At 38.4% G+C, this 20,698-nt stretch overlaps 1 protein-coding gene across 8 annotated transcripts in view; it reads right to left on the reverse strand.

Moving 5' to 3' along the window:
* The window catches only part of AKT3 (AKT serine/threonine kinase 3), a 414,511-nt gene extending 399,853 nt beyond the window's left edge, over positions 1–14,658 (reverse strand). For 5 of the 8 annotated variants that reach the window (XM_078156268.1, XM_078156264.1, XM_078156263.1 and 2 more), the window contains exon 1: positions 14,028–14,658. The gene's annotated coding sequence lies outside the window, so the exon portion shown is untranslated. Of the gene's footprint in view, positions 1–13,843; positions 13,903–14,027 lie in introns of those variants that run through there. The other 3 variants (XM_078156265.1, XM_078156266.1, XM_020982078.2) reach the window with 3 other exon arrangements.
* Between the last annotated feature and the right edge of the window lie 6,040 nt (positions 14,659–20,698).

Raw genomic sequence — 20,698 nt, forward strand, 5'->3', positions numbered from 1 at the left:
AGTCCTGGAGTCAGGAGGACCTGAGTTACTTACTAAATGTGTGACCATAGGCAAGTCATTTAACCCCGATTGCCCCACCAAAAAAAAAAAAAGGAAAAAGAAAATAGCTATTAAAGTTAGGGCAGCTAGGTAGCACAGTGGATAGAACACCCGCCCTGGAGTCAGGAAGACCTGAATTCAAATCTAGTCTCAGGTATCTGGCACTCACTAGTTGTATGACCCTGGGCAAGTCACTTAACCCCACTGCCTAGCCAAAAACAAACATACAAAAAAAAAAAGTTGGAGTAAATCTATTATATTTCAGGTAAAGTTAAAAAAAAGGCATTGGGAGCAATTATGATCTCAAATGATTTAATTAAAAGAAATAAATAAGGAAACTATATTTTGCTGAAAGGTACAATAGATAATGAATTAATATCAATATTAAATATACATGTACCAAATGGCAAAGAATCTAAATACTCCAAAGTTAAATGAGTTATAAGGAGAAATAAACAATAAAAGTATAGTAGTGGGGAATCTCAATTTACTCCTTTTGAACCTAAATAAATTTAACAGGAAAAAAAAACCTAAATCTAAGAAAGAAGCTAAAGACTTGAGTAAAATTTTAGAAAAGTTACATGTGACATACCTATGGAAATCATTGAATGGGAAAAGAAAAAACATATATTTCTCGACTGTGTGGAGCACCTCTATAAAAATTGGTCACGTACTGGAACATAATGCTTCACAAACAAATGTGGAAAAACAAATAAATTAAGCAAATCTTTTATGGAACACAATGCAATAAAAATGATATCCAATACAAGGCTGTTGAAGAAATTATTAAAAATTCATTAGAAACTAAATAACTTGACACTAAAAAATTGGCAGATCAAAAGAAACTGCAGAAAAAGACAATTTCATTAAAAATGACAACAATGATATAACATAGCAACTATATGCAACATGCTGCATTTTTAGAATGTAGCCAATGCAGTTGTTAGCGGAAATTTTTTCTATCTCTAAATACTTTGAGAAATAAAAAAGAGAAAGAACTAATCAACAAATTGGGCATGACAGTTGCATGACCCTGGGCAAGTCACTTAACCCCAAGTGACTTACCAAAAAAAAAAAATGGGGGGCATGAAACTTAAAAAAAGACCTAGAAAAATCAACAAATTTAAAAAATTAAACACAAAATAGAAATCCTGAAAATAAGAGATTAACCAAACTGAAAGGAAAAAAAAGAAAGAAAGAATAAAACTGGAGCTGGTAATAAAATAGACAAACCATTGACTACTTTGATTTTCAAAGAGGAAAATCAAATTACCAGTATCAGAAGATGAAACAGGTGAAATCACAATAAATGAATAAACAAAGATATTAGAAACTATGTTGCTCAATTATATGCCAATAAACTCAAAATCTAAATGAAATGGAAGAATTCTTACAAAAACAAAATGCCAAGATTAATAGAGAAAGAAATAGTGGGCTTAATTTAAGCCAGTCTCAGAAAAAGAAACTGAAAAGGCCATAAATGAGCTACCAAAGACAAAAACCTTGGAACCAAACAGATTTACAAGTGAATTCTTTCAAACATTTTTTAAAAAATCAATTCTAACATTGTATGATGTTTGGAAAAACAAGAAAAAGAAGGTGTCTTACCACGGTCCTTCAGGAATCAAAGTATGGTGTTGATACTAAAACCAGGGAGTATCAAAACAGAAAAAGACCAATATCCCTAATGAACACTGAGCAAATATTTTAAGTATACTTTTAGCAAAGAAACCAATTTTTTTTGACTAGGTAAAGAGGCCATTCTCTGCCTCATTCTTCATTAAGTCTTAATCACTGAACGAGAACTGCCTCAAACTGAGACTGTTAAAGACCATAGCTTGAAAAGGCCAAAGTCCCCCACTCCATCCTGGACTATCTCCAGTTGCCTGATCTATTTCTGGCCAATGGACCTAAATGGTTCCAGAGGAGAAAGTGAGGCTGGTGACTTTGCATAGCCCTCCCTCACTTAAATCCAATTCACTTGCATGTCATGGCATCACCTCCCAGATGTCATGGTCCTCTTCGAGAACGAAGGACAAACAACAACAAAATATATTACAAAGATGCGACTCTGACCAGCTTCTATTTATGTAAGGAATGTAGCACATGTTCATTATTAAAAAAAAAACCTATACATAATTGACTATATGAATAACAAAACCAACCAAAATTATATCATTAGATCAATAAATGCAGAAAAAGCTTTTGGCAACATATAGCTCCTTTTTTATTAAAAAAAAAAACACTTGAAAGCACTGGAATAAACAGATCTTTCCTTTATATAGTTTCCATCTAAAACCAGGAGCCAGTAACATATGTAATGGGAATAAGTTAGAGGCCTTTCCAATAAGATCCAAGGTAAGGCTAGGATGCTCAATATTATCACCACTTTTTATTTTTTATAGAATGTTAGAAATGCTAACCATGGCAATAAGACAAGAAAAAGAATTGAGGGAATAACTAAAGAGGAAACAAAATTTTTTGCAGATAAGATGGTGGTTTATTCAGAAAACCTGAGAGTCAACTAAAAACATAAAATGAAACAATAACTTCAGCAAGGTTGAAGATAAAATACGAAGCCACATACAGCATTAGCATTTCTACAGGTTACCAATAAAATCCAGCAGGAAAAGAGAAATGTCATTAAAAAAAAAACTACAGAATCTACAAAATATTTGGGAGTCCACTTTCTAAGAGACACACAAGAATTATATAAATACAGCCACAAAATACTCTTTACACAAAGACAGATAAAAATATTATCAGAAATAAATTGCTCATCCAATATAATAAAAACTCCCTAAATTTACTTATTCAATGCCATACAAACAAAATTGCCAAAGGACTGCTTTATAGAACTTGACAAATAACAAAAATTCATCTGGAAGAGCAAAAAGTGAAAAATCTCAAGGGAATAATGCAAAAACATTGAGAAGAAGAGGGCCTAGGAGTACTAGAACTCAAACTATACTACAAAGCAGCAATCATCAAATGATTTGGTACAGGTTAAAAAAGAGCTCCATCAGTGCTACAGATTATATATACAACATGTGAAAGCAAATAAGCACAGTACTCACGTTTGATGATGATGATAATAATAATAACAATAACAACAACAAACTTTTATATAGTGCTTACTATGTTCCATTCACTGTGCTAAGCACTTTACAATTATTATCTTATTTGATCTTCACAAGCCTAGGAGTAGGTGCTATTATCATCCCCATTTTACAGATGAGGAAAATGAGGCAAATAGGGGTTAAGTGACTTGTCCAAGGTCACAGAGCTAGTGTGTAAGGATAGAGCTGTACTCGGGTCCTTTTGACTCTAGGCTCTTTGCTCTACCTACTGTGCCACCCAGCAGCCCCTGTCTCTTTGATAAACCCAAATATCCCAGATTTGGGGATAAGAACTGTATTATTTGACAAAAAATGCTGGGAAAATTGGAAAGCAGTCTGGCAGAAGTTAGATATAGACCAACATCTCACACCATATACCAAGATAAGCTCCAAATAGGTATACGACTTTGACGTAAAGAATGACATCATAAACAAATCACAGGAACAAGGAAGAAATTACCCTTCAGATCTATGGATAGGGGCCATAGTATCAACAAAGACAAAAGGGATCATTTTGATTACACAAGATTAAAAAGATTTTGTACAAACAAAATTAATGAAGCTAAAAATTAGATGAGAAATAGCAGCTAAGAAAAATGTTTGCTCCAAGTTTCTTAATAAAGGTCTCATTTCTAAGATATATAAGGAATTGACTCAAATGTATAAGAATGAGAGCCATTCCCCAGTTGAAAAATAGTCAAAGAATATGAACAGAAAATTTTCAAAACCAGAAATCCAAGTTATAAATTGCCATACAGAAAAATTCTCTAACCAATTAATAACTAGAGAAATACAAATTAAAGCAACTCTGAAGTTCAACCTCACACCCATCAGTTTGGCAAAGTTGACAAAAACAGAAATGACAGATGCTAGAGGGACTATGGGAAAACAGGAGTATTAATGCTCAGTTAGTGGAACTGTATATTAGTTCAACCATTCTGTAAAGTAATTTAGAATTATGTCTAAAAAGTAGAACACATATATTCTTTGACCTAGCAATACCACTATTAGGTCTATAATGCTAAAATTAAAAAGGGTGGGGGAGGGGGAAGGACCCATATGTACAAAAACCATTTATAGTAGCTCTGTAGTGGCAAAGAACCGGAAAGAAAAAGGGTGCTCATCAATAGGGGGATGGCTAAACAAATGTGATAGATGAATGTGATGGAATACTACTGTGTTTGAAGAAATGATGAAGAGTAAGGTTTTAGAGGCACCTAGGAAGATTTCCTAGAGTTTGTATAAACTGACACAGTAGTGAACAAAACCAGAACAATTTATATAATAACAACACTATAAATAAGGAAACACACTAAGTATTTATTTACTATGTGCCAGGCACTATACTAAGTGCCAAGAATACAAATACAAGCAAAAAGAAAGACAGTCATAAACAACTTAGAAAAATTTAAGAACTCCAATCAACATCTAATGACCAACTACAATCCCAGAAGACTTATGATGTAACATGCTGCTTAGCCACTGTTAGACAGGGAGGCAATATACTCAAGGTGCAAAACAGGACACAGATTTTGTGCATGGCCAACATACAAATATTCTGCTTTACTATGCACGTTGGTTACAAGGGTTTTATTTGTCTTTCTTTTTCAATGTTTTCAATGGGGAAGTGAAAGGTGGATTGAAAGGAAGTCAATTTTGGTTAATTTTGTTAAAAAAAACTGGTTTGTAAGAAAGTAAAAACATTAAGTATAGGCTGTTTCTCCCTATCTCCCCCAATTAATAATTTTTTTGGACCAGTCCTCTAATTTCACCGATTTATGGAAACTTTTCCATGAGGAAACTCAATCTACCAATAAAGGTTGACACCAGCTCTGCAAGTTAGTATTAAGAGAATTAGAACACAAAGAGGTTAAATCGCTAGCTCAAGGTCACATGTTTAATTTCTACATAATGTATTATATATAAAACTTTCAAATCATCCCTAGTAATAGAGAAAAATGTAAGCAAAACCCAAACCACAAGGAAACTACTTCTGATAAAATATGTATAATACTATACTCATGGTCCCCTCTCCTCTCTATTAACAGGAAAAAAGTATGTTTCTTCCTCTTTTCTCTGGTACCAAGATTGGTCGTTACAATTAATTTGATATTGACAAGATTTTACATTCCTTTACATTGTCATAAATACAAGGATAATTCTTCTTTTATGACCAAAGAAAAAGGGGAGATTGAATGATGATAAAGAGAAGTTTCGAGGAAAGAAAGAAATAGGTCCAAGGAGTACACATTTGCAAGGCCTCAAATCGTTTATGTGATGGAATCTATTACAATAGCAACAGTTATCCTTTATATGGTTCTTTATAGTTTGCAAAGTGCTTTACACATGCAATTTCTTTAAGTCTTTAAGTCCAAGCTATGTCCTGCACAAAGAACAGAAAATGAAGTAGCAGAGAAATAACAAAATTTAAATCAGATAACAGAAAAAAAAATCCTACTGTGACTCTCTATTAAAGAAAATAGCTTCTCAAGATGCCAAGTATTTGGAAATCTGTTCATTTCTTCCAATGCACATGTGAAGAAGGCAACTCTTTTTCTTGCCCTGCAGCTTGAAAAGGTAAAACTTCTCTGGCATGGATGTGACTGCAGTCAAAACAGATAATGCAGGACAAGCCAAGAAGCTGCTAAAATTAATGGAAAACTCCCCATTTTATAGATGAAGAAACCGAAGCTGAGATAATTTAATAGAGCAGCAAATAAGTATCAAAGGCAAAATTTGATCCCAGGTCTTCATATCCTAAGCTCTAACACATCATATAGTCATTCCAAGTCTAAGTGATCTACCATAATTTGAGCAGGGATGTGATGTGGGTGTTTAAGGAGATGTTTTGGAAAAGGCTTGCAACACTTACTTTGGGGAATGAGAAAAAGGAGTCAATAAGATTCAATGGGATTGTCAAGCAGAAGCAAAGCCCCACTTAAGGGTAGGCACCATAAATTTTTGTGAGTAAAATAAAATCTGTTTTGTGACGTTCTTCAGGAACAGCTTGGCTGTGACCAAGAGACACTGGATAGTGAGGGACTATCCCAAGATAAGGATTAGCAGGTCAGGAGCAAAATACTACCATCCTTCTAGTCACCCAGGTTCACAAACTTGGAGCCATCTTAGACTCTTCTCTTTCACCCCATAAATCCTATCAGATGCCAAATCTTGGTAATTTTGCCTCCACAACTTTCATATATCTCTTATCACTTCTTGCCTTAACTACTGTCACAGCCTCCTAATCAGTCTTCAAGACTATAATCTCTGCCCTCTCCAATCCATCTTGTCATAGGGATATTCCTACAGCTCTCACTTCATTACTCCCAAATCAAGAAACTTCAGTAGTTAATGCTTCTCAAATACAATACAAAGTCCATATACCAAATGTCTCTCCGGTCTAGTCAACCTCCACTCTAGTCAAACTGATCCTAAAATAGACGCAACCATGCTACCCCACTATTCAACTGAACTCCAATGTTCCTCTATCACTTCTTGGATCAAATACAAAATCCTCTCGTGGCATTCAAAGACTTTTATAAGTTGGCCCTCAACTACTTTCCTAGTCTTCTTACATTTTATTCCAAGGCACTCTAACACTGACCTCCTAGCTGTTCTTCCCACAACACAGTGAGTTAATTGTTTATTTCCCAACATTACTCTAATCCTCTTAATAGTTTATTCTGATCCTCATTTTTGTGTTGAAATCCCTTCATAACCTGGCTCCCTCCTAGGCTTCCAGTTTTCTTACACCTTACTTCCTGGCCCAACTACCTCGTACTCTTCAATACAACAACACTACTCCTGGGTCTTCCAAGAATAAGACATTCCACGTCTCAGCTCTGTGCATTTTCTCTGTCTCCCTTACCTAGAATGTTCTCTCTCTTCATTTCCACCTCCTGGCTTCCTTTAAGTTTCAGATAAAACCCTATCTTCTAGAAGAAGCCTTTTCCATTCCCCTTTAATGCCAATGCCTTCCATCTATTGATTATCTCCAATTTATTCTGTATGTATCTTGTTTGTACATAGTTGTTTGACATGTTGTCTCTGTCAAACTGTGAGCTCCTTGAGAGCATGAACGATTTTTCGTCTTTGTGTCCTTATTACTTAGCATAGTACTTAACACTAAACGTTTGTTGACTTGTTTGGCCTTTAAGTCACAGAACTAGATCTAGAAGTGACCTCAGAGACCATCTAGCCCAACCCCCTCATATTGCATCTTCTTACCTTACTGGTATCTTCTCCCATCCTCATCTCCACCTCTTGGAATCTCTAGACCACTTTCAAAGACTGGCTCACGTTACCTCCTACAGAATTTCCCAAGATGTTAGCACCCTTTTCATTCCCCCAATATTTATTAATATTTACATTTATTTTGTGCCTATTTTATATTATCTGAGTATATGGTGTTTCTCTTCCAAGTAGAATGTAGGTCCTAGAGAGCAGGGGCTGCTTTTTTTTTAATTGTCTTTTTCTCTTTTCTCTCATTCTTTTCTTTTTTTCTGTTTCATTTTTCTCTTTTCTTTCTCATTCTTTTTCTTCCTTTCCTTTTGTCTTTGTTTCCAAAGAGCCTGGCACAGTACCTACAGCAATTAATAAATAGCTTGCATGTTCAAGTGAGGTGGTGAAAAGAATTTCATCTAAATTCCAGTATAGGACCACAAGATTTAGATATCTTAGAAACTATCTTTCTCAACTCTCATTTTTAAGATGAGGAAACTAAGGCCCAGATAAAATAAGTGACTTGTCCAACATCACAAAACTAGCACAGAACCAGGATTCAAACTTAAGTTTTCTGATCCCAAAACTAATATTCTTCCCACTAAAATCTAATATGTTACCTATCTTTAAAAACCATTCTGTATTTCAGACTTGTTTTAGTCTCAAGTAGCCCAAATAAATGAGTTTTTTTATTATAAACTAAAATAAAACATAGCTAAATAGCAAAGATCCAGAGACATTCTTTATTCCAGAAGTAAATAAATGCCATATTTTCTTAAAATATATTTCTGCATGCAATCACTCTGGCTTTTAAATAATACTAAAGAATTGGTTTCATGTCCCTTTGAGAATTTCTCTTTTCCTCAAAAGTATAGTATAGGGGATAAAAAAATTTACTGACCCATAATTTACATGGCACTTTACGTTCTAAGTTCTTGGAAAAGTCCTTACAGATTATCAAAAACTATCAGCTTATTTTATAGGTAAGGAAATTAAATTAAGTACAGTGCCTTAGGTAAGAAAGGCAGGATTTGAACCCAGGTCTTATGATTCCAAATCCAGTACTCTTTCTCCTGAACACAATAATCTTGTGAAACTGGTAGCAGCAGACAGTAAATTTTCCATTTTGCAAACAAGGAAACTACTCAATGAAGTACAGTATCATACTCCAAGGACTCACAAGCAAGTTAGCAGTGAATCAATGCCTTCTGACTTTCAGTAACAATTATCAAACGGTGCTGAACTTTTTTCACATGTAAGTAAGTGACAACCAGATTCTCACCAATCCAATAAAAGTCAATATTATTAACATGCCAACTATAACCATTGAGTCCACAAATTTTTCTGTAGCAAAAATTTTACTTAAGTCCTCTAGTTATGCCTTAATTCCTTAGCTAGAAGCCACAAAGACTTATTTAGTAACTATCAAAGTTTTTTGCTCTTATGGGAATAAAAACCAAACAACTGTGAAGAATTGCCATAATTCAACTACTAGTACATTCACTGCTATTAAAGTTGTAGGTGAAAAAAGTACTTTCTACAATGTAACAGTAAATCTGGATAAAAACTTAAAAGTGTTTTTAGCTTCACAATAAGAAAGTTGAGAAGGCAGCCTTGGTTAACTTGGACTGCCTTTTGCCCTTAAACTTATTTTACACCAAAATGTCTCTTTAAAGTTTTGTCGGGGTTTTTCTTAACCACATTAGAAATTATATCAATATAACAATGTAAAAATATAGTTCCTCCTTATCTCTAGAATATAATGAAAGTTAATTCCAATTTTAAAAAAACTTTCCATAGTTCTACCCATCACTGTATTTTTCAGACTGTGTCAACAACAAAAACAACAAAAAATCTATGGGCAGGTTAAATGGTTGGAAAGGAAAAGTTACCTCGTCTGTCACATACACAGTTCATTCCTAAAATGCATTTTTTAAAAACTGTGGTTTCTATGTAGACATATTTGTCATTATAAAGCATTTTTTCTTCCTTCTCATCTCAGTTTTGTTTAGTTTTAATCATCTTAACGAAATAAGAAAGCAACTTTACCATGGTTTATGTTTGTCTCTTACTGCATTTCAAGATCATCTGGTACCCCTGAACAACCAACCAACCAAAGATGATGGACACCAGCTGACCCACCAAACTCCTGAAGGATACAACTGTTCATTTCACTGTGAGGACACTACTGGTAACACAACCAGTTTGAAAATGGTCAATATCATAAGGCACAATCTCATACTAACATTATTTCACTTGCAACTTGAAAAATACTACTAAATGTCTCTCACTGCTTTCTTTCCATCATGACACAAAACAAATGGTTTTGTCTATACTTTGAAAACAACTAATTCAAAAGTTTAAAAAAAATTCAACTAATCAGGTATTTTCTCCACATTTGCCAAACAAACTATTAAACTGACCAAATTGCTGTCACTAAAATTGACTGCATTTATCTTTTTCTTTTTTTGGGGGGAGGCGGCAGCAGAGGGAGGCATCTAATAACACTGAAAAGGCATTGTATTGGGACTCTTGAGATTAGTCTCATTTCTATTATCAACTATTCTGTAACCTTGAACAAATCACCTAACTCTTAATACCTATTTCCTTCTCACAGAGAGGATGGAACTTGAAATTTTCTAAGGTTTCTTCCAATTGAATAATTTTAGTATTCTGAATGTCTATATGTCTAGCATTGTGCTAGGCATAAAAGCCAAGAAGATTCAAAGCAGTAAAATATAGTGTGTCTGCCCTAAAGGAACCGAGACACACATGGGAAAAAGGTTAAAGATTCAAGAATTAAATTAGAACTACAAGTACACTTAGTCAAATGCTGAACTTAAGAAAATGCCATCATGCTGTCATCCTTTCCCCTAAAATTTTAAAAGAAATTTCTGATTCTGAAACACCAATTCTTGGTTTTATTTTAAATTCCTCTAAAGAAGTTTCTTCTATTTCTACATAGTAAGCCTTACCAATGTACATACAATATTTTTTCTCATCCTACAGGGTAAGGTAACAGTCCCATTTGGAGATAGGGCTGACTGCAGCCAACATGAAATAGAAGTGAACTGGGAAGAAAGCACCTTGAAAAAAAAATTCCACTGCTTCATTCATTTAGACTATGAATAAAAATTTGAATTAGGCTTATTGGAAGCTAATGTTTGTATCAAGTAAAACTAATAATAGGAATGCTTAGAGTATGCAATAAAGAATTAAGAAGCACTGAAGGAACTTAATTTGACATTTAAGACACTTGTAGGAGAAAGGAATTCCAAGAGATTATTCAATAAAACCTTCAAGATTCATTTCTGTTTATTTATTTGCTTCTATAGGAATTGTTATTCTACGTTACCAACATGACATCTTCACTACAAAATGAAGTTTACTACAATAAGGGTAAACAAGTTAAGACTGTACTTTAAATACAAATGTCACATACTTAAAAAGTTAAAACTAAATATATTTTAGACCAAATCCATAATCACACAATTTAAAGCATAACAGTATGTTTAAACTAACATCATATGATCTGGTGCTCTTTTTCCATGTGAATATGAAATGTACACATACTATAAATACCTTGTAACCACTACCCATACCTCCACACTCTACAAAACAGTTATTCAGAATCTTGATGAATATTCTCCACTGTACATTGTCAAAAAAAACATCAACTTTAAACTTAAATACTCAGACACAAAAAGTTTTGTATAGAAATGAGTTTTGAACTCCAACTGCACACTGATTTACTAAAACTAAAAACAAAAGTATTGGCTCAAACTAATCAAAATGAATATTTTGGCCATTGTATCTTGTTATCAATTCATAGCTAAATATCTTGACCTACAATATTTTTCAATATTATAAATACATCAATCATGCTAATCAGAAAATGGCAAAACTTTTAACAGTGATGTCCTCATCCTTCTCAGAAGCAAATTCAACTAAAACTAGAGAAAAAGAAACTACCTCTTCACACGTGTGTATAAAGCTTAAAGAAGTGCTTCAAACTTTCTACCATGTAAGTCTGAAGATTACATTCCTCTTTTAAAAGTAGTATATGCAGTAAGAAGCTATAGTAAAGTAATTAAAGCTGGGTCCTTCAATTAAATAATCAAAACAAATATATACTGAGTTCCTATTATGTGTAAATCACTATGCCAAGCTTAACAGAACAAATAATAAAATGCCACGACATCAAACACAAAACAACTTTTAATAATGAATTTAACTAACATTAATATTCACATTTGCAGGTTTTATTTTTAATGGATTTCTAATAGCAATGCTCATTTAAATAAAATACAAACATTAAAAGTTCTGATTCAGACCTTAATGAAAATAGCATTCTCATAACGTTTTATAAACAAAAAAAAATTTGAAACAAAAAATTTGAATAGTTTGAGATGCACAAATCTAAGACCAATGGCAAAATTTAGTTTTCAAATCAAAAAGTGGGGAACTTAGTTTTTAAAGTAATCATTACAGAAAAACTAAGCACAGGAACATAAAAATAAGTCAGAAAATGCAAAAGTCATTTCTGCAAGGTTAGTTTGTTCTAACCTTAAGACTTTTTTTTTGATTTAAAGAAAATATGCACTGAATACACAAAGTACAGACATAAAACTAAGAACTAAAATTCACTTAAATTCCAGTGTTTATCTCAGTCACACAATGCAATCACTATAACTGGAAGCTGAATCCAATTACAAATACTGTCAACTCAGGAAACTGAATCTGCTCAGTTAACTTTCAAAGTCAATATAATGAATGTGTAAAAGAAAATTTCTAGTTAAAATAGTAGTGTAAATTACCTTATCAAATCACTACACTAGAAATACATAGTAATCTATTTAAAATATATGTATTGTTGCTTTCTTGCTTCACTAACTCCAATTAGCTATTAAAACTTTTATAAGTTCATGTTCATATGGGACACTCAAGCACTTGACAACTAATCCTTACACTACTACTTATACTAATACTTATATTATTATATATTCTTACAGCATCTTTAATGGAGTAAATCAGCCTTTTGGGTACTTTTCTACTTCATTCTACTCTGGTTTATTCAATTATTGCATAAGTGGACAGATAACTCAAAAACTCATAGGAAGAAAAGTTTCCAAGAGAAATTTTACTTAGAATAAAAAACTAATGATTATTAATGTATAATGCTAATGTGAATTCATGATAAATATATTTTCATAGTATAGAACACATTTCTGTTATTGAAATGCAAAGATACTACAACCTACATAAGTGACAATGAACTATATACCATAAACCAACTGTTTTGTATTCTTAAGCTCTGATGAACTCTAAACCCTTCACTGTCATCAATGGCTGATCCAGTTGTCGTTTATAAGTAGATTTCACAGTTAAGTTTTCGTTTAGAAACTTCAGCAATTATAAACATTTTGATTTCAACCAAATGCTACATACACAGGAATTTGATTCTGTACTGCGGTGTTATCCTACACTTGACTTTCAAAATGTGTAGTATCTACTCTGCTTTCAGCAGGTAAAGAGTAAGTACTGTTATTTGAAACCCTGTCCCCTGACAGATTCACCGTCTCCAACAGAGCTGTGACTTTCACGGAAATCCCAAACGAGAGGTGATAACGATTTTATCTTCACAGCGAACCAATCAACTAGGCATCAACTTTGGGCTCCAAGGCCCCCACCATGCATCATGGCTGATGCAGACCGATGCGCAGGAGGAGGAAGAGGAGGAGGAGGAGGTGGACTAGGAGGAGGACTCGTTTGTTTACTTGCAGCCTGAGCTGCCGCTGCTGCCGCCGCCGCCGCCAATAGCGGCAGCATCACGGGAGAAGCCAAACCCAGCATCTTCCGCACATTTCTATTCTTAGCACACAACTCCCGAGCGGATCAAAAGCCCACTACTATTAAAAACACAGACAAGCACGTTTACAACCCCCCCGCCTTCGGTGCATCCCGAGGAGGAGAGAATGGGGGAGGAAGACGACTCCAGGGCATCTTCTCCTCTTCCCCCCAACCCAGACATGCAAACAGGGCGCTGGGGAGTCGCGGGAGTCACCCTCGCACAGACCCAACCCAAACACACACGCGCGCACACGCACATACACACCCACACGGCAGGGGGATGCGGGGCGCATTATATAACCTCTCCCCCTGGACCGGCAGGCGGCCCCTTGCCCACGCCGCGGGGTGGGCGCGGGTGAGAGCCTCAGGTCCATGGCGCAGGGGTGGCAGGCGCTGGGGGCTGAGGCAGCCCAGACACCGACAGTACCGCTAGGCCAGAGACAACCCTCCCCCCCATCCCCTCCATTCACACTCCCCTCCCTCCTCCTCCCGCTTCCGGGGGGGGGGGAGAAGGGATGTCAAGTGAGTGTCATTTACGCGGGGCCACCTCCATCCTCCCCCTTCCCCCACAACCTGTCTACAGTTCGTCCCCCCCACACCTCTCCATTACCCACCCCATTCCCGGTCCCGCACGCCGGCCTCAGGCACCCATCTCACCGGTGCGGTGACAGCCCAGACATCCCCCCCCGTGCCCCGCCCCGCCGCCGTCTCCCCGCCCGAAGAAGGGGGAGGGATGGGGGGGACGGGAGCGGAGGAAAGGAAAAGCAGAGGGGCTGGGGGGGAGGGAAAGGCTGTTACCTGCAAAGGCGGCGGCAGCGGCGGCACCGCGGCTGCTCCGGCGGCGGCGGCGGCAGAGGATGGAGCCGGGGGGCCGGGGGAGGAGAGGGGGTGACTCGGGGGTCCCCCCTCCCTCCCTCCTCCTCCTCCCCTCCTGTCCGCCCCCCACCCCGCAGTGCCTCTCGCCCCCCTGGTGCCCGGTGTGACCGGCGGGAGGGCGGGCTGGAGGGGAAGGAGGGAGGGAGGAAGGGAGCCCGGCCCGGCCGCGAAGCTGGAACAGGAGGAGGAGGAGGCGGCGGCGGCGGCGGCAGCGGCGGCGGCGGCGGCGGCGCGGCGGGAGAGGGAGGGGGGAGCGAGGCCGGGGAGAAGGAGGAGGCGGCGGAGGAGGAGGAGAGGGGGGCGGAGACTCTACATGGGAATCGGATATCGGCTACAAATTCAATTCATCACCAGAAAACACCCGAGCGGGAGGGCGGGGGATGGGGGGAGCCCGGGTCACGGAGGGGAAGGGGGAGGAGGCAGCTGGGGCCGCCCCAGCCCGCGGGCCCCGCCCTTCGCGGGGCTGCCTCCCTAGCGGCGCGGGCACTGCTGCGGGACCCCGCTCCTAGAGCTGGGGCGGTGCGGGCCGGCGCCGGACGGGATGCGGCCGCCTTCTCCTCCTCCTCCTCCCTGGGGACACCGGCCGCCACCGCCTGCTCCTCCTCCTCCCGCTCCCTCGGGGCGGGAGCCTGGGCTCCTGCCGCCGCCGCCGCCGCCGCCGCCGCGGGGCTTGTTGTTGACTTTGAGGAAAACTCCTGACGTCAGGGACTGGCTCTCCACGGCGCGCGGGCGAGCGCGGCTTCCCCCTGCCCCCGCCTCCTCCTCCCCTCCGCTCCCAACCCAAGTCCTCGTCCTCAGCCTCCCCCCACCTCCCTATACCAGGGGCGGCCCGGGCTCCTCTACAGCACGTGAGCGCGGGCGCGCGACAAACACAAATACACACATACAGGGAGCTCTCCGCTCTCCCCCGCCTCCTCTCGCGAGAACACTCCCCACCAGACCCGGGGCTGGGAGGGAAGGGGGGTCATTCTCAAGCCGGGGCTTTTCTGCGCCTTCGTCCTCATGCTCCTTCGTTTGCTTCCCGCCTCTCCGAGGCCCGTGGAGGGGCTCGACGCCCGGGCTGAGACAGCCCGCTTCCTTTCCCACCTTCACCGCCACCCCTTCATTGCATTCCGTTAAGACGCATCGCCTCCAAAGTGGGCTGCCGAAGGTGTATCTCCTCGTCCCTGCCCGTCTCCCCCACACCACCCCTCCACCCTCCAGACTGCTGTCGCTGAGCTGGAGGGAACGAGGCACCTGCAATTCTTTAACTAAGCCAGGCTTTTTCTTCTTCTGGCAGCGAAGAGAGCTTGACAGGGGATCCACATCCTGAGAAATGGTGTGCCCCACGCTAGGAGATCTAAGTCTAGAAAAGGAAAGAGTTGGGCATTGGAAATGTAGAGTGGAAAGATGTATCACAAACCAAAACATGGACGACCACCTTAAATCTGTTGTGCAGGATAACATTACCATATAGCCTTTAATTCCACGATTAAAGCTGTTTCTCAAAATAGCACCTCCCAAGCAAGATTTTCCACAGAATTGTATGAAAGCAGATGCTTTACCAGATTGTATTGGTGAATGGACTCAGTCTTAAAGCTGAACCTTTCTCAACAGGGGAGAATGATATTTTTTCTGATTCTGAATTGAAAGAGATATACAGTTTTATTAAATTAACTTACAATGATGTATGTTTTCACTTCTTTGGAATGAAAGGAAATCCTCACGGCTTCTTGAGAGGAATACTTAAATTTGTAAACTTTCTTTGCAAAATTAAAATACTGTACCCTGAAGTTCTGAGGTTTACTTTGAAACGAGTTATACTGCTTTAAAATGTTTTCTGGGGGGAAATCATTATTTTGCAGCCTTGTATTACTCTGTCCTGGTGCTCTTCTTCATCTCAACTCTCCATTCCATCTTTCCAATATGCATTATTTGCTTGTTTCTGCCACTGTCTTGTGCTCATCTGTTCTCTTGGAATAGATGTCCCTCTGCCCTCTGCTTATTACACCTCCTTCAAAAACCTGGCTCAAGACACTTTCCAGAAAGACTCACCCATCATACTCTACTCAGAATCCCCTTAGTACCTGTGTACCGCAGTTTGCCTACGTGCTTATATAATACAACTTTTAATATGTCAGAAAAGCAATCAATAAGCATTTGTCTACCAATTACTATTTGTCAGGCACTGTGCTAGCACTGGGGATACAAAAAAAGGCCAAAAAAAAAAGAGGGGAGGGGAGAAAACATGCAAACAAAGAAGATATGTACAGAATAAAGTGGAGATAATCAATAGAGGGGAGTTTGCATTTTTCTTCTACTTTGCATTGTTTCTGTAGCAAAACATACATAGTAGAGATCTACATTATTATGTTTCAGTATGTACTTTTAAAATAAAATTATTTTTTCTGTTGATATAAATTATGCCAATATTCACTCTTGTGCCTGAATTGATATAATTGGAGAGGTTTAGGGGCAGCCATACATAGTTCATACTAGGTCTTCCTCTTTTCACCTAGCAGTGTTGTGAACCATAAAGAATACATATCTTCAGAGAAGGAAGGATTTATACTTCCACCTTTCAATGAGAAAAACAGAAGTAGAAAGCAAGAAACAAACTGAATGAATATCATATGAATGACATGTAACATATGCTCATATATGACTTCATAACACTAGAAAAATGTCAGGTTTCTTCAGATCCCAGAAATGGGACAACCTTACCACCAGTACGTCTCCATTTAGAGTTCCTCAGCCTGTGATCCCCTTCCATAGCATGATTGTCCAGTACATAACACAGGAACTATTAGAAATGTCCCTACCTATGACATAGTGTATTGCAGAGCTAATACATGTAAAATGGGAAATACATATTGAAAAGAACATGTGGTAAAATGTGAGATTTTTATTCATATATGAAGTCAGAATTATGAGATCACTTTTCATTTTAAGTTTGGACTATATTTAGACTGCTATTTGATTTTTAGCATGCAACTAGATGAGTGTTAGAGGAGAAAAGTTATAGAAGGTTGGAAGTAATTGGCATTGGAGTAGAAAGTACTTAATTTGGAGTCAAAGAATCTAGATTCAAATTCCTCTCTTATTGTTGTGTGATACTAAACTAGTTACGTAGCCTCTCTAGATCTTAATGTCCTCATATATAAAATGAAGGAAGGTGTTGCATTAGATTATTTCTGAGGTTCCTTGAAGCACTTAATATCTGTGTGCCTCAGTTTCCTCAACTGTAAAATGGGGATAAAAATAGCATCCACCTCCCTGGGTTTTTGTGAGGATCAAATGAGAGTACATTGTACAATACCTGGCACATAGTAAATGTTATATAAATATTAGTTATGTTAAATTAGTTAAATATTAGTGATGATGATGATGATGAAATGAGATAATACTTGTAAAGCATTGTAAAGCACAACACCTGACATATGCTTAATAAATGCTTATTCCCTCCTTTTTCAGCTTGAAATTGTATGATCCTGCAATTGTGACAAGAATGAGATGAACAATTTCTGCCAAAACAGAAGTCCTTATCTTTTGTCTGAGGAAGAGGTTAGTTTTCTGAAACCTAATTGTTTAATGAATGGAAGAAGACATTATTCCCTCTGAGATGAACAAGGGAAGGAACAACACTGCTCTCTCCATTCCCTATAAACTCAGGAAAAGTTGGTAACAGCTATAGGATTATAGGTAATAGCTGTTCAGCATGAAGGTAGCAGGAGATTATCAAGTTCTATTAATTAATCATGAGACCCTTTTCAGGCCAATTGGGAGGAACTCAAAATGAGGAATTAAGAAACGTCAGCAAAATTGTGGGGTGAGGCAGTAAGATCTTTGCCCAAGGGCACTGAAATTTAGAGGGTGATCACCAACTCCTAACTGCAGCATGGAAATAACTAAACTGAGCAGCTAGTTAGAAAAAAAAAAAGTTAAAATAGAAAGTACTCTTCCTGATAGGATACCCCCTGTCCTGGTAAGCTTCTCTCTATCCTCCCTCCAACAGTAAGGTCTTCCCCAGAAACATTCCTGAGGTGGTCTTGAGTGAAAATCCTTAGAGCTAGTCAATCAATCTTTCAAAAAGCATTTATTAAGTACCTGCTGTGTGCCAGGCACTATACTAAGCACTGGGGATAGAAAGAAAGGCAAAAATAGTACCAATACTTAAGGAGCTCACAGTCTAACCAAGAAGACAATTTGTAAGCAATTATATACAAACAAGACACATACAGGATAAATTAGAGATAATCTCAGGGGGAAGACACTAAGATTAAGGAGGACTGGGAAAGGCTTCTTGCAGAAGGTGGGACTTTGGCTGAGGTTTAAAGGAAGCCAGGGGAGCCAGAAGGTGAAGCTGAGGAGAGAGCCAATGAAAAAGCCTAAAGCTGAGAGATGGAGTGTCTTGTGAAAGGAGCAGCACAAAGACCACCAGGGTTACTAATGGCAGAGTACATAGGGAAGGGGAGGAGGTTGTAAGGTGTAAGAAGATCAGAGACACAGGAAGGGGGGGTACTTTAGACGCCAAATAGAGGATTTTATATTTGATCCTAGAGGTAAGAGGAAGCTACCGCATTATTGATGAGCGAGTAACATGTAATACTGGTGCCTTTAGGAAAATCAATTTGACAGATGAATGGAGGATGGATTGGAGTGGGTAAAGACTTGATACAGAGAGACCAATCAGTCTGCTGTTGCCATAGTCCAGATGAGGGCCTGCACCAGGATGGTGATAGTGTCAGGGAAGAGTAGGGGGAGAGAGCTATATGAGAGATGTCACAAAGAGAAAAGTCAACAGAACTTGGCAACTGACTAGATATGGAGGTGAGACGGAGGAGTTGAGGAGGACAGCTAGGTTTTGAGCCTAGATGACTGGGAGAATGGTGGTACCGTCCACAATAATGCCAAAGTTAAGGGAGAAGAGAGGGTTTGAGGGGAAAGATAATAAGTTCAGTCTGGGATATGTTGAGTTTAAAATATCTAGGAGACATACAATTTAAGATTTCTAATAGGCAGTTGAAAAGGAGAGACTTGAAGTCAACAAAGAGTTTAAGGATGGACAAATAGACTGAGAATCATCAGCATAGAGATGATAAGTAAGCCCATAGGAGCTGACAAGATCACCAAGTGAAATAGTGTAGCAAGAGAAGAAAAGGGGCTAGGACAGAGTATTAGGAAACACCTACTGTTATCAGGTATGACCTGGATGTAGATCCAGCAAAGGAGACTGAGAAGTGTTCAGACAGGTAAGAGGAGAAACTGTCAGTCAATACACATTTATTAAGCACTGTGCTAAGTGCTTTACAAATATCATCTCATTTGATCCTTACAACAACTCAGACAGGTAAGTGCTGTTATTGTCTCCATTTTACTATTGAGGAAATTGAGACAGAGGTTAAGTGACTTGTCCAAGGTTATGCAGTTAGTAAATGTGAGGTCAAATTTGAACTCAAGACTTCCTGACTCCAGATCCCACCTCTATCCACTGTACTACCTAGCTTTAGATTTATAGAAATTATAAGCATGATTTTAAAACCTTCATATGATTCTGCCATCCCCTCAAGCTATCATCCTATATCTTTCCTCTCTTTTGCTGCTGTACTCCTAGAAAGAGTTGCCTATACCTTCTGCCTCTTCTTCTTTGGTACTCATTTACTTCTCAGTCCCTTGAAATCTGGCTTCCAACCCCCTCATTCTACTAAAACTGCCCTACTAAAGATTATTATTAATAATAATTATATTAATAAATTTTATTAATTATGTATTCATAATTATTCATATAATTATTATTAATAACCTCTTAACTGATAAATTCTCATCATTCATGATTTTTATGAAGCTTTAGTGTTTCCTTGTGGGAATTCCTTTTCAGCATTTCTTGGGAAATTTGTGGTTTTCTTAATCCTGAATCCCAAGGAAAATCATTCAAGAAATTACAAAAAAGTATTAAAATTGTTGTTGTTGTTCAGCCTTGTCCAACACTTCATGACCCTATTTGGAGATTTACTCAACTTTGAGCAAAGATGCTGGAGTGACTTGCCCTTTCCTTCTCCAGCTCATTTTACAGGTAAGGAAAAGTGAGGTAAACAGGGTTAAGTGACTTGTCCAGGGTCACCCAGCTAGCAAGTGTTTGAGGCTAAATTTGAACTCAGGTCTTCCAGATTCCTGGCCTGGTGTTCTATCCACCTAGCTGCCCTCTTGGTGAGTTAAAGTTTAATAATCAACATGGAAATGGTACCGCTTGGAAGGAATCCACTGATGTCAAGTTGAAAACAAGATAAGGAAACGCTGAAAAGTCAAGTTGAAGGTTAAGGTTAACATTTTCAGGACCAATGACAGGAGCACAAAGAAGAAAAGCAGTCATCATCCAATTGTCTTGTTTGTAACTGTTGCCATGATATAACTATGTTTGTGGTCCTGTCTGCTGCTAATTGTGAATTAGTCTTCAAATATAATAAATATAAATAAATTTATACACAAAATATACTCTATACAAATCCCATGAATGGTGTTCCAAGAAATAACAAGTTTTGGAAGCAAAATTAAATCCTTAAATTGGTCATTTTGACACAATTCTATGTAGTGCTATTCCCTTTGCTAGTAGATCT

The sequence above is a fragment of the Phascolarctos cinereus genome, unplaced genomic scaffold (assembly GCF_003287225.1).
Source record: "Phascolarctos cinereus isolate Bilbo 61053 unplaced genomic scaffold, phaCin_HiC Scaffold_5;HRSCAF=322, whole genome shotgun sequence".
NCBI lineage: Eukaryota > Metazoa > Chordata > Mammalia > Diprotodontia > Phascolarctidae > Phascolarctos > Phascolarctos cinereus.